This window comes from Sapajus apella, unplaced genomic scaffold (genome assembly GCF_009761245.1).
Source record: "Sapajus apella isolate SASKATOON/1434 unplaced genomic scaffold, GSC_monkey_1.0 scaffold97, whole genome shotgun sequence".
Lineage (NCBI taxonomy): Eukaryota > Metazoa > Chordata > Mammalia > Primates > Cebidae > Sapajus > Sapajus apella.
In genome coordinates, this window is record NW_022437037.1 from 4,533,080 (window position 1) to 4,547,056 (window position 13,977).

At 47.8% G+C, this 13,977-nt stretch overlaps 1 non-coding gene across 1 annotated transcript; it reads left to right on the forward strand.

Annotated features, from left to right (window-relative positions):
* Window positions 1–13,557: 13,557 nt before the first annotated feature.
* LOC116536047 lies at window positions 13,558–13,665 on the forward strand. The gene has a single exon (XR_004262450.1). It is a non-coding gene; the product is annotated as a U6 spliceosomal RNA (small nuclear RNA).
* Window positions 13,666–13,977: the final 312 nt, after the last annotated feature.

Here is a 13,977-nt window from a genome sequence, read left to right on the forward strand (position 1 = left end):
GGTTGGAGTGCAGTGGCATGATATTGGCTCACTGCAACCTCCACCTCCCGGTTCAAGTGATTCTCCCGCCTCAGTCTCCCAAGTAGCTGGGATTACAGGCACCCGCCATCATACTCGGCTAAAGTTTGCATTTTTGTACAGATGAGGGTTTCACTGTGTTGGCCAGGCTGGTCTTGAACTTCTGACCTCAGGTGCCCCCCACCTCGGCCTCCCAAAGTGCTGGGATTACAGGCATGAGCCACCACTCCCAGCCAGAGACTGGAACATTTAAATGTGCATGAGAGCTCAGATTGGGAAACATAATGAGATTCTGTCTCTACAAAAAATAGAAAAACTAGCTGGGTGTGATACTGCACACCTGTAGTCCCAGCTACTCAGGAGGCTGAGTTGAACGCTTGAGTCCAGGAGGTCAAGGCTGCAGTGAACAGAGATTGTGCTGCTGCACCCCAGCCTAAACAACAGAGCAACACCCTGTCTCAGGGGAGAGAGAGAGAGAGAGGTCATATCGGGATGATGAAAATAATTGAAAACTGACTGACGGTGCTGGTGGCACCATAGCAGTTTAGTAAATTGACTATGGTGGATGACGTGGTAAAATCGCCATGTTGCACACTTTAAAAGGGTGAATTATGATATGGAAAATATGCCTCAATAATGTTATTTTAAATGTTCACTGGATTAGACCATGTTGACTGATTTATATATTTATTTATTGAGATAGAGTCTCGCTCTGTCACCCAGGCTGGAGTGCAATGGTGTGATCTCGGCTCACTGCAACCTCTGCCTTGTGGATTTAAGTGATTCTCCTGCCTCAACCTCTTGAGTAGCTGGGATTACAGGCACATGCTACCACAACCAGCTAATTTTTGCATTTTTAGCAGAAATGGGATTTCACCATGTTGGCCAGGCTGGTCTCAGACTCCTGACCTCAAGTGATCCACCTACCCTGGTCTCTCAAAGCGCTGGGATTAGAGGCTTGAGACACCACATTCGATCTATTTTTTTTTTTCTTTTCTTTCTTTCTTTCTTTTTTTTTTTTTTTTTTTTTTTTTTTTGAGACAAGGTCTCACTCTGTCACCCAGGCTGAAGTGCAGTGGTGGCATGATCTCAGCTCACTGCAGCCTCAGTCTCCCAGGCTCAAGTAATTCTCCCATCTCGGCCTCTGGAGTAGCTGCGGCTATGGAGCACACCACCATGCCCGGCTAATTTTTAAATTTCTCATAGAGATAGGGTCTCACTATGTTGTCCAGGCTGGTCTCAAATTCCTGGACTCAAGTGATATTCCCACCTCGGCCTCCCAAAGTGCTGAGATTACAAGAATGAGCCACCACACCCAGCCCTGATTTGTGTGTGTGTGTGTGTTCATTCCAAAGAATTTTAAGTTTATCCCTGCGCTGGCCCTGGGATATGAGCGAGACAAACACCACCCCTTCCCAGAGGAATGCACAGCTCAGTCTGGGCAGAGCAAATACATGAGGATTCTAGGGCCAAGAAGAGGGCAGGGATTTGATCACATGAGCTTAACTTATGAGGCCCTATGTGCCTGCTGGAGACAGCATAGCCGTCTCACTCTGCTGCCCACACTGGGTGCGGTAGTGCAGTCACAGCTCACTGCAGCCTCGAACTCCTGGGCTCAAGAGATCCTCCCACCTTAGCCTCCCAAATAACTGGGACTACAGGCTAGGTAATATTGTTATCATCCCTACTTTACAGATCAGAAAACAGAAGCCTAGAAAGGCTAAAACTATCACCCAGGGTCACAGAGCTGGTCAGGAGCAGAGCCTAAAGGTGGACTCAGGGCCTTTATGCCAAAGCCCATGCATTTCAGAGGAACACGGGTCATTCCAGCTCCAGAAGGTGCACACACCTCCGGGTGGTTCAGTGAACGGGGGTGGAATGGTATCAATCAGACAAAGGGATGGGGGCCCGGCGCGGTGGCTCACGTCTGTAATCCCAGCATTTTGGGAGGCCGAGGTGGGTGGATCACCTGAGGTTGGGAGTTTGAGACCGCCTGGCCAACATAGCAAAACCTTGCCTCTACTAAAAAATACAAAAATTAGGCTGGACACAGTGGCCCATGCCTGTAATTCTAGCACTTTGGGAGGCCAAGATGGGTGGATCACGAGGTCAGGTGATCGAGACCATCCTGGCCAATATGGTGAAACCCCATCTCTACTAAAAATACAAAAAAAATTATCTGGGTGGGGCATGCCTGTAATCCCAGCTACTCGAGAGGCTGAGGCACGAGAACGGCTTGAACCCAGGAGGCTGACGTTGCAGTGAGCTGAGATCACGCCACTGCACTCCAGCCTGGGAGACAGGGAGACTTCATCTCAAAATAAAACAAACAAGCAAAAAAACAAACTCAAAGGGATAAGAACTGGAATTTCCCTGAGCCTGCTGGCATCTGTTTTAATGCTTAACAACTGCATCTTGGGTAACTTCCACTGAGAAAATAGGTGCTTTACCAACACCTGTGGATGGTATTGCCACTTTAACCCGGGGTTCTTTTGTTACCTGCCTCCTGTTTTTCTTTTTCGTTTTCGTTTTTTCCAGACAGAGTTTCACTCTGTTGCCCAGGCAGGAGTGCAGTGGCACGACTGTGGGTCACTGCAGCCTCACACTCCTGGGTTTAAGTGATTCTCCTGCCTCAGCCTCTGGAGTAGCTGGACTACAGGCGCCATGCCACCATGCCTGGCTAATACCTTATTTTTTGTAGAGAGGGGTCTCACTAATGTTGCTCAGGCTGGGCTCAAACTCCTGGGCTCAAGCAATATGCCCTCCTCAGCCTCCCAAGGTGCTGGGATTACAGGCATGAGCCACCTCGCTCAGCTGTGACTGCTGTTTTTCTACCTTCACCTGTCTGTCAGGTTCTCAGGTAAATTCTCATCCTCTGTTTCTCTCTTGCAGAAACTGATTCTTTCTTGTGTGGAGTAGCCAGAAGGATCCCACATCCCTCCCTCGGGTCCCCCCATTTCTAACCCGTAGTATTGGCCCCATCTAGTGGTTAGATTAGGGAAGTACCCCAGGCTGCCTCTGCCACGCCCCTGGTGAGGCACGGTTTGGGAGAAACCCATGCTTTCCAGCCCTTCTCTCGCAGGCAAAAATAGCAACGCTCTTCAGGTGACCAAAGGCCAGATATTCCAGATGTGTGTAAGCTACCCATCTAGAAACCATCTTAACTTTTTCGTTTAATTATAAACTATTTCATCGAAGATAGAGAACATATTCTCCACCCAGATTTAACAGAAATTACATTTTGCTATATTTGCTTCAGATCTCTGTATCTTTTTTTTTTTTTTTTTTTTTAAGACAGGGTCTCGCTCTGTTGTCTAGGCTGGAGTGCAGTGGCTCAATCATGGCTCTCTGCAGCCCCAAACTCCCAGGCTCAGGCAACCTTTCTACCTGAGCGTCCCCAGTAGCTGGGACTCTAGGCTTACGACACCACACCCAACTACTTTTTGTAATTTTTGTGACATGTGCCTAGTTCTAGCTACTCTTGAGGCTGAGGAGGGAGCATAGCTTGAGCCCAGGAGACTGAGGCTGCAGTAAGCCATGATTGTACCACTGCTCTCCAGCCTGGGCAACAGAGTGAGACCCTGTCTCTCTCTCTCTCTCTCTCTCTCTCTCTCTCTCTCTCTCTCTCTTTTTTTTTTTTTTTTTTTTGAGAGGGAGTCTCACTCTGTAGTCCAGGCTGGAGTGCAGTGACGCGATCTCAGCTAACTGCAACCTCTGCCTCCCAGGTCCCGGTTCAAACAATTCTCATTCCTCAACCTCCTGAGTAGCTGCAATTACCAGTATGCACCACCATGCCAGCTAATTTTCGTATCTTTAGTAGAGACAGGGTTTCACCATGTTGGCCAGGCTGGTCTTGAACTCCTGACCTCATGATCTGCCCACCTCTATCTCCCAAAGTCCTGGGATTACAGGCATGAGCCACCATGCCCTGCCGACACTGTCTCAAAAAAAAAAAAGAAAAAAAAAAGTCCCTAAAGTCCTTATGGATACAACCCATCAACCTCCTTCTCCATCCTTGGATTGGTACCTTGGTGGTGTGTGATCCTTTGGACAGAAGATATTTTGCTTTCCCCACTATGTTTTGCTTTCTAAGCGGGTTGAAAGCCCTTGAGTCCACACTCATTGGGAGGTCAAAGGGGGTGGGCCAGTCTCAGGGTAAAAAGAAGCCAGCTCTGGGATAACCATATTCTGCAGAGAACTCAGAGGTGAACAACTGAGCCTTGACTGAAAATAAATAATGGCAAGGTTGCACAGTCCGAAGCAGCATGGCTGGGCTTCAGACCAGTCATTCCCACACCCAGCACTTGGCCATCCAGTCTGTAATGGGTTTGGGGCTGGAGGTGACACTTGGTAAGGGAACAATAGTGGGAGACCAGAGTAGTGTATTCGCACAAGCCCAAAGAACTTTTTCTTTTCTTTTTTTTTCTTTTTTTAAATTTTTAATTTTTTTTCTGTTACCTCCAGTAATGGGTATAAGCAACCAAAGAACTTTTTCAACAGCAGCAGCAACGTCCTTGGGGCGTATTTCAACAATATTGCGCTTACAAAGAATTCTCCACGGGGCAGCAGGAAGAATTCTTGTCTCAGGCAAGGTTGGGAGAGCTTGGAGGAATGAAGCTGGAGGGATTGCGAAGGTGAAGTACGTGTCTGTACTTCCCCCAGTGCAGCACTCAACCCACTGGACTGTAACCGCTAGAGACTTGCCCCTCTGCCCCCACCCCCTGACCAGATGGGCACCCTGGGAGGTGACACCAAGTCTTTCTTATTCACTATTGTGTCCCAACACCTGACAAAGAGGAAGCCCCCGGCCACAAGTAGATGGGCGATGCATTTCCAACATGGGCAGGACAGATGATAGTGGCCCAGAGTTCAAGCAGAGAACTTCCTGGAAGTCTTGGCTCCCACACCAGCCACCCCCTTATTTTATTTTATTTTATTTTATTTTTTTTTTGAGATGGATTCTCTGTTGCCCAGGCTGGCATTCAATGGTGCGATCTTGGCTCACTGCAACATCTGCCTCCTAGGTTCAAGAGATTCTCCTGCCTCAGCCTCCCGAGTGGCGTCCGCCAATACTCCCAGCTAATTTTTTGTATTTTTAGTAAAGACGGGGTTTCGCTGTGTTGACCAGGCTGGTCTCGAACTCCTGACCTCATGATTCGCCCACCTTGGCCTCCCAAAGTGCTGGGATTACAGGCGTGAATCAGTGCACCCGGCCACTGGCCACCCCCTTATGATCTTCTGGTTCCTGCACGTCTGTCTCACTGTATTCACATCCCACACTGTGGCCAGTTGTTTACTGGTCTGTCTTGAAAGCTCTCTGCTGAGAGGCCTCCTCGCTCATCATCTCAAGTGACCTCAGACAACTCCATAAGGCAGGGACAACCGTGCCACCAATGAGGAAACAGACCTAGAGGGGTTGGTAACAACCTGCCCAGGGTCATGTTCGTGGTCATGGCAAAGGCGGAATTGGACCCCAGGCAGTGTGCTCCTCCCTGTTGGACTGTTGGGGGAAAGAGAGGCAGGACAGACAGTGGGGTGGAACCCCGTGTGTCCTGGCTCCAGCACTTTTTTTTTTTTTTTTTTTTTGAGACTGAGTCTTGCTCTGTTGCCTGGGCTGGAGCTCAGTGGTGTAATCTCAGCTCATTGCAACCTGCACCTCGAGGGTTCAAGCGATTCTCCTGCCTCAGCCTCCCTAATAGCTGGGATTACAGGCATCTGCCACTATGCCCGGCTAATTTTTTGTATTTTTAGTACGGACAGGGTTTCACCATGTTGGTCAGGCTGGTCTTGAACTCCTGACCTCGTGATTCGCCCACCTTGGCCTCCCAAAGTGCTGGGATTACAGGCATGAGCCACCGCAGCCATCCTCCAGCACTCTCTATATGTATAGGAAGTCCCTTGGCAAAGTTATTTCATTTTTTGCATGTCACCTTCTTTGCCTGCACAATGCAGATTTCCACTGCTTCCTCACAGGGTTGCTTTGGATTTAAATGAGATAATGACCGGAATGCTCCCATAGCCTGGCACTAAGCAAGCATGTCGTAAATAAAATACTATCTAGCAATAGGATTTGTAACAGTATAAAAAGTATACTAATCTATAGTGACAGAACAAGATCGGTGGTTGACAGGGAGGGAATGCGAGGGAGAGAAAGAGGAAAGGATAACAAGGTGGCACCAGGAATCTTCTGGTTGTGGCGAGAACGTTCACAACCTTGTTAGTGGCAATGGTTGCATGGGTGTGTACAAATGTCAAAATGTAGCAAATGGCACTGTTTTTTTTTCTTTTGAGATGGAATTTCACTCTTGTTGCCCAGGCTGGAATGCAGTGGCACCATCTCAGCTCATCGAAACCTCTGTCTCCCGAGTTCAAGTGATTGTCCTATCTCACTCTTCCACATAGCTGGGACTACAGGTGCTCGCCCAGCTAATTTTTGTATTTTTAGTAGAGATGGGGTTTCGCCATGTTGGCCACGCTGGTCTCAAACTCCTGACCTCAGGTGATCCACTCGCCTTGGTCTCCCAAAGTTCAGGGATTAAAGGCTTGGGCCGGGCCGGGCGCGGTGGCTCAAGCCTGTAATCCCAGCACTTTGGGAGGCCGAGGTGGGTGGATCACAAGGTCAAGAGATCGAGACCATCCTGGTCAACATGGTGAAACCCCGTCTCTACTAAAACTACAAAAATTAGCTGGGTATGGTGGCGCGTGTCTGTAGTCCCAGCTACTCAGGAGGCTGAGGCAGGGGAATTGCCTGAACCCAGGAGGCGGAGGTTGCGGTGAGCCGAGATCGTGCCATTGCACTCCAGAGCGAAATTCCGTCTCAAAAAAAAAAGGCTTGGGCCACAGCGTCCAGCTGCAAATTGCACACTTTAAATATGTGCAGTTTTTTCTGTGCCAATTATACATCAATAAAGCAGTGTGGGCCAGGTGCGGTGGCTCACATCTATAATTCCAGCACTCTGGGAGGCCAAGGCGGGTGGATCACCTGAGGTCAGAGTTCAAGACCAGCCTGACCAACATAAAGAAACCCCGTCTCTACTAAAAATACAAAATTAGCCGGGTGTGGTGGCACATGCCTGTAATCCCAGCTACACGGGAGGCTGAGGTAGGAGAATCACTTGAACTTGAGAGGCAGAAGTTGCAGTGAGTCAAGATCACACCACTGCACTCCAGCCTGGGCAACAAGAGTGAAACACACAAAAAAAAAAAAAGAAAAAGAATAACAGGTGGCAGTGTGAAAGCACATGTGATATTCTATGATCTTAAGGTTTCATAGAAATAGGGCTGGGGTTAGTGATTCACACCTGTAATCCCAGCACTTTGGGAGCCCGAGGCAGGTGGATCACCTGAGCTCAGGAGTTCAAGACCAGTCTGGGCAATATGGCAAAACCCCGTCTCTACTATAAACTACAAAAATTAGCCAGATGTGGTGACAAGTTCCTGTAGTCCCAACTACCCGGGAGGCTAAGGTGGGAGGATCAATTCAGCCTGGAGGTCAAGGCTGCAGTAATCAGCCTTGTTTTTTTTTTTTTTTTTTCTTTTTTTTAAACAGGGTCTCAAACTCCTGGACTCAAGCAATCCACCCACTGTGGCCCTCCAAAGTATTGGGATTACAGGCATGAACCACAGCACCCAGCAGAACTGTTGACATTTTAAATAATCTAGACTTTTGCACTTCCACCCCCCCCACCCCATCTAGAGGTTACAGATAAGCCCAGCTGCAGGTCCTCAGACCTGCAGCTTACCAGCACCCTCTAGTGCCTCCTTGGTGTGAGCACATGAAGTCTTCTAGCTGTGGGCAGTTTCCCGTCTATCAGCACAAGGACACCTCTCTTTACAATCCTCAAGTCTGACGCTGGGTGGGAAACCGATGTGGACCTGGGGCGCTGTCTGTGGTCCTGAAAGTCACAGCCGCGAAACCAAAGTCCAGAGCCCTCTCTGCAGCTCAATCACCCCTCCATGCCTTTCCCGGGCCCTCTTTCCATTGATGATGGCCTCAAGGAGTTCAGCTGGTAGTTTTGAATGTTTTGGATTTGCTATTTAAGTGTCGCAGGCAACGCTTCTGGAGTGATGATAGAAAGAGTAAAGAGAATGGGGAACAAGTGTGAGATGAGTAATATGCTGGCCTTCCAGCAACTCAGGACGACAGCCACCACAGGCTCGGACAATTTATGGAAACCAAATATAGTCTTAAAATAGAATGTAGACCTAAATACCTGGAATAGCCCCCTTGGCAAGACTTGTAATAAAAATATTAATATGAGGCCAGGCACAATGGCTTGCACCTGCAATCGCAGCATGTTTGGAGCCGGGGCGGGTAGACCACTTGAAGCCAGGAGTTCAGGACCAGCCTGAGCAACATGGTGAAACCGCATCTCTACTAAAAATACAAAAATTAGCCAGGCATGGTGGCAGGCGCCTGTCATCCCAGCTACTTGGGAGGTTAAAGCATGAGAATCACTTGAACTCGGGACGCACAGTTTGCAGTAAGCCAAGATCGCACCACTGCACTCTAGCCTGGATGACAGAGTGAGACTTTGTCTCAAAAAAAAAAAAGAATTAATATGAACAGAGTTAACAATTTGAATGAAGTAGTGGACCCAAGAGCCATATTGGTGCTGACAAAATGGCAGCATTTACTACATGAAGCTTCAAAGTGGTCCTGCAAGAGCTCTGGCATCTAAGGACATCTAAAGAAAATGTGAAACTCCCTGAGCTGCCTGGAGGCCAGTGTTATGGCAACTAATCCAAAGGAAAAGTCACAGGTCCTTCCTGCCCTTTTGATATAAGCAGTCTTCATTGTCCACAGCAATAAATTTTCTTTCTTTTTTTTTCTTTCTCTTCTTTTCTTTCTTTCTTTCTTTTTTTTTTTTTTTAAGACAGAGCCTCCCTCTGTTGTCCAGGCTGGAGGGCAGTGGTGCCATCTTATCTCCTTGCAACCTCCACCTCCTGGGCCAAGCCATTCTCCTGCTTCAGCTTCCTGAGTAGCTGGGATTATAGGTGCCCACCACCGCGCCCTGCTAATTTTTGTGTTTTTAGTAAAGATGGAGTTTCACCATATTGGCCAGACTGGTCTCAAACTCTTGACCTCAAGTAACCCACCCACCTTGGCCTCCCAAAGTGCTGGGGTTACAGCATAAGCCACTAGGCCCAGCCCACAGCAGTAAATTTTCTAGCTATGTTTTGCAGAACTTAAAGAACTGAAAAGGAAGTTATCACTCAAGGGCAAATTATCTTTCTTTTTTTCTTTTTTCTTTTCTTTCTTTCTTTTTTTTTTTTTTTTGAGATGGAGTCTTTCGTTCTTTGTCACCCAGGCTGGAGTGCAGTGCCACAATGTAGGCTCACTGCAACCTCTGCCTCCAGCTTCAAGCAGTTCTCCTGCCCCTGCCTCCTGAGTAGTTGGGACTACAGGCACGTGCCACCACGCCTAGCTAATTTTTATATTTTTAGTAGAGTTGGGGTTTTGCCATGTTGACCAGGCTGGTCTTGATCCCCTGACCTCAGGAGATCCATTGCCTCAGCCTCCCAAAGTGCTGGGATTACAGGCATGAGTCACCATGCCCAGCCCAAGGGCTAATTATCTTAAGATACTATAAATGTCACCTGTAAATGTGTGAGAATTTTTTAAAGATACTATAAATTATGCTAACTAACTTTTGTTGATTTGAAATGTATGTTGTTTTGTTTAAAAACGTTTGTGTGGTGGCGCACACCTGTAGTTCCAGCTACTTGAGAGGCTGATGTGGGAAAATAGCTTGAGCCCAGAAGTCGGAGGTTGTAGTGAGCCAAGATTGAGCCACTGCACTCTTCCCAGGCAACAGAGCCAGACCCTGTCTCAAAAATAAAAACTGGAAAAGGAAAAAATTGTTAACTCTTTTAAAAGAGGAGGAATGGGCCAGGCACAGTAGCTCATGCCTGTAATCCCAACACCTTGGAAGGCCAAGATGGGCAGGTCATGAGGTCAGGAGATCGAGACCATCCTGGCTAACACGGTGAAACCCTGTCTCTACTCAAAATATAAAAAATTAGTCAGGCATGGCCGGGTGCAGTGGCTTACACCTGTAATCCCAGCACTTCGAGGGGCCAAGACGGGCAGATCACAAGGTCAGGAGTTTGAGATCAGCCTGGCCCATATGATGAGACCCCATCTCTACTAAAAATACAAAAATTAGCCACGCATAGTGGTGGGCTCCTGTAATCCCAGCTACTCGGGAGGCTGATGCAGGAGAATCACTTGAACCTGGGGGGTTGGGTTTGCAGTGAGCCGAGATCATGCCACTGCGCCCCTGCCTGGGCAAAAGAGCAAGACTCTGTCTCAGGAAAAAAAAAAAAAATTAATTGGGCGTAGTCGCATGCGCCTATAATCCCAGATACTCAGGAGGATGAGGCAGGAGAATTGCTTGAATCTGGGAGGCAGAGGTTGCAGTGAGCAGAGATTGTGCCACTGCACTCCAGCCTGAGCGGCAGAGTGAGACTCAGTCTCAAAAAATAAAATAAAATAGGAGGAATGGGGCACAAAACAATGTCAGGATCATTACGTAGTAGGGGGGGACAGAGCAATTGTGGGGGCCACCCAGAGCGCTCGCTGTGAGGGTCTGAAGGCCCTTTACCCCGCTGCTGTCTTCCCATGCTCCATGGACTTCAGTGGCAAACTTTGAGATAAATGATCAAATGACAAATCAGGAAACACCCACACTTTTTTTTTCTTTTTCTATTTTATTATTTTTGGCACCAAATTTTAAAACGTGTGCGTTGAATGAAGGAACCCCTCCTCAGAACAAGCTTTGTGTGAGCAACATGGCTGTTTATTTACCTGGGTACAGGTGGGCTAAGGCCGAAAACGGTGTTAGCCCCGTTTTGTTTTGTTTTGTTTTGAGACAGAGTATGGCTCCTTCCCCAAGGCTGGAGTGCACTGGTACGCTCTCAGCTCACTGCAACCTACCTCCTGCGGTTCAAGTGATTCCTCTGCCTCAGCCTCCCAAGTAGCTGGGACTACAGGTGCCCACTACCACACCCAACTAATTTTGGTATTTTTAGTAGAGGTGGGGTTTTGCCATGTTGGCCAGGCTGGTCCTGAACTCCTGACCTCAGGTGATCCATCCACCTCAGCTTCCCAAAGTGCTGGGATTACAGGCATGAGTCACCGTGCCCGGCTAATACCCACACTTTTAAGGGAACAAAATGTTATCCAAGTAATTAGAGTAGCACAAACAAGGGGCGCGGAGACCCAGGCACAATGACCCCCAGCCCATGGCTCCTTGATCCAAGGTCAACCGTTGAGCCGATCACATCCTCTCTCTGCAAACGAAGTTGAACCAAGTGTGCAGGTATGGGAAGCTGCCAAACCTGATCCTCCTGTGGGCAATGCCCCAGCAACAGGGCCCCCAACTCCTGCCACTGAGTCCTACACGACACCCCCGGGGACCCTGCTCGTCCTGAGACGTGGTCAGTCTTCATTTTCACATTTTTGAGAGTCACCCTGAGTTCCTCTAACAAGTCCTACAAAAGCCCAAGTCAGGGGCAGCTTCTGTTGCTTGGAAACAAAGAACCTGAACTGATGGAGTATTTGGCCACTGAGCAAGTGGGAGATGGACGGCAGGTGCTTAGGGAAATGTGGGGACTGGGGATTGATTACTGAGCCCATGTGGAGAAAATGCAGGGAGACACCCCCCTTCCCACCACCCATCCAAAGTAACAAAGCAGCTAAGCCAATGTCACCTGGACCTCCCTGGGGACCATCTACCTCCAAGAGGTCAGCCCCAGCACCCTGGGAAGCCATTGCCTCAGGCCAACCAATGGAGGGGTGACAGAGGCCAAGATCCCACCACTACCACCACCCAGGGCAGAGCAGTGGCTCCTAATCCAAGTGAGACATTGAAAGCTATTCAAAGGTACCTTCACCAGGCATGGTAGCTCACAGCTGTAATTCCAACAGAGGCTGAAGCAGGAGGATTGCTTGAGCCCAGGAGTTCGAGACCAGCCTGGACAGCACAATGAGACCCCATCTCTACAAAAAATAAAAACTTAGCTGGGCATGGTGGCACACACTTATAGTCCCAGTTATTTAGGAGGCTGAGGTGGGAGGATCACTTTTGCCTCTAAGGTTGAAGCGCCGTGATCACACCATTGTACTCCAGCCTGGGTGTCAAGGTGAGAGCCTATCTCTAAACACACAAACATATCAGTGCTATTTTGGCAAGTTGTAATCATTGGAATGATGACTCAATTCAGAATTTTTTTTATTTTTCTATGACAGAGACTCACTTTGTCGCCAGGCTGGAGTGCAGTGGCCTGATCTCGGCTCACTGCAACCACCGCCTCTTGGATTCAAGTGATTGTCCTGCCTCAGCCTCCTGAGTAGCTGGGACTACAGGTGTGCATCACCATGCCCAGCTAATTTTTGTATATGTAGTAGAGACGGGGTTTCACCATGTTGGCCAGGATGGTCTCGAACTCCTGACCTCAGGTAATCTGCCTCCCAAAGTCCTGGGATTACAGGCATGAGTCACTTTGCCTGGCCCATTATGAGTTTAAATGATCAGAAAATACTTGAATTTTGCACTTTAAGATAACACTGTTGGCTGGGCGCGGTGATTCATACCTGTAATCCCAGCACTTTGGGAGGCTGAGGTGGGCGGATCACGAGGTCAAGGGATCGAGACCATCCTGGCCAACATGGCGAAACCCCATCTCTACTAAAAATACAAAAAAAATTAGCTGGGAGGCATGCACCTGTGGTCCCAGCTACTTGGGAGGCTGAGGCGGAAGAATTGCTTGAACCCAGGGGGCGGAGTTTGCAGTGACCCGGGATTGTGCCACTGCACTCCAGCCTGGCTACAGAGCAAGACTCCATCTCAAAAAAAAAAAAAAAGATAACACTGTTGCATTGCTCTTCTAGATGCCATAGCAATTGAACCGCCCATCATCCATGTATCAAACGTATGAACAAGTCAGACACTATGATCTTTTTTGTACTAGAACCCATATTTCCACTCCACTCTCAAAATGCCATGTGAATGAAAGGTTTTTGTTTGGTTGGTTTTTTGCCTAACAGTCTTATTGATCATACTATCTTATTTCTCTGCAACAGAGATATGTATATCCTACAAATTAAAACCTAATATAGGCCGGGTGCAGCCTAAAACTGTAAAACTTAATATAGTTTTTTTGTGACCACAAAGCCCTAAGTACTAAATATTTCTTTTGGATTATTTTTAGTATACAGTTGCTCAAAATAACATAAATGGGTTACAAACTTTTGTTAGTTTGTTTGAGACAGAGTCCTCACTCTGCAGCCCAGGCTGGAGTGCAGTGGCATAATCTGGGCTCACTGCAACCTCCGCTTCCCCAGTTCAAGTGATTCTCCTGCCTCAGCCTCCTTTTGTATTTTTAGTAGGGTTTTGCCATGTTGGCTACACTGGTCTCAGACTCCTGACCTCAAGTGATCTACCTGCCTCAGTCTTCCAAAGTGCTGGGATTACAGGCACAAGCCACCACACTTGGTCAAATTTAAAAAAAAAAAAAAAAAGAAAGAAATTTATGGTGCTCGCTTCAGCAGCACATATACTAAAAATTGGAATGATACAGAGAAGATTAGCATGGCCCCTGTGCAAGGATGACACGCCAATCCGTTAAGTGTTCCATACTATTTTTTTAAATTATAAAATAAAAAAAAAAAAGAAAGAAAAAGAAATTTATGGCTGGGCGCAGTGGCTCACGCCTGTAATCCTGGCACTTTGGGAGGCTGAGAGGGTGGATTGCCTGAGCTCAGGAGTTCGAGACCAGCCTGAGCAACATGGCAAAAACCCATCAAGAAAGAAAGAAAGAAAGAAAAGAAAGAAAGAAAAGAAAAGAAAGGAAGGAAGGAAGAAAGGAAGGAAGAAAAGAAAGAAAGGAAAGAGAGAGAGAAAGAAAGAAAGGAAGGAAGGAAGGAAGGAAGGAAGGAAGGAAAGAAAAGAAAAG